This window comes from Austrofundulus limnaeus, unplaced genomic scaffold (assembly GCF_001266775.1).
Source record: "Austrofundulus limnaeus strain Quisiro unplaced genomic scaffold, Austrofundulus_limnaeus-1.0 Scaffold585, whole genome shotgun sequence".
NCBI lineage: Eukaryota > Metazoa > Chordata > Actinopteri > Cyprinodontiformes > Rivulidae > Austrofundulus > Austrofundulus limnaeus.
The window spans coordinates 224,794-225,848 of NW_013952987.1; positions in this window are offsets into that span (position 1 = coordinate 224,794).

Sequence of the window (1,055 nt, forward strand, 5' to 3'; positions counted from 1 at the left end):
GTATAAATATATACCATTCTGACACACTATTATCTTGTACACAACCCGTCATCAAATATATTTTTTGGAGAAGTCACCTCCCAATAAATGTCATTTTGGAAAATCTATCTGCTCACTTTTACTCAGTACTTTTACTTTTAATACTTAAATAGATTTTATTTTGTGTCAGAAATTTACTTTTGAAACTTAAGTACAAAGAATTCAGATACTTTAAGACTTTTACTCAAGTAATATTTTTAGAGAAGACTGTAACTTTTACCAAAGTATTTTTATGATAAGATACTAAGACTTTTACTCAAGTATCACGTTGAGGTACTTTATACAACACTGGAAAAATGTAATTAAATTTTCAGACTTTCATTAAAAATGTTCACACATTAAATAAATCCTGTTTTTGGTCATCTCTGAAAAAGAAAGTGGACTGATGGCAGGTAAACAACAACAATTCAACGTGTTTTATTGATTAAACCAAAGTTCTAACTGAGGGAAAAGGTAGGACACCCTGTCAAGCAAGTGTTCCCAGTTTGCCTGAGGTATTGTATCTCCAGTGAGATGCTTCCTGTAGCATCTTGTCCTCAGTCTGAGGAACGTTTGTCCCACTTCAACACACAACACTTTCAGCTGGGAGGTGTTTGAGGGGTTCTTGCTTGTTTCAAGTTTRACCACAGCTTCTCAATGAGATCAAGATCTGGGCTTTGGGTCAACCTCCTCCTTCCTACACCCCCTTTGATACACGTTAGATGATATGGTGGATTCGATGATGATGAGCTGTTCATCTTGTTTCAACAAAGCAGCATGACTCTTCCACCGCCATGTTCCACATCAGGGATGAGGCTGTCTTCTTGAAATGTTGTATTTGAATGATTTATTTGGACAGATGAGYTTAAAGATGAGTTGTTTGGACACTGTAACAAAACATGATTGGTGTAAATCCAATCAATCATCATGCTTTCTCTATGAAACTGACCTTTAGTTTTTTTTTTCTTAGAGAGCAGAGGTTTGCTCCCAAACACACACACACACACACACACACACCACACACACACACACACACA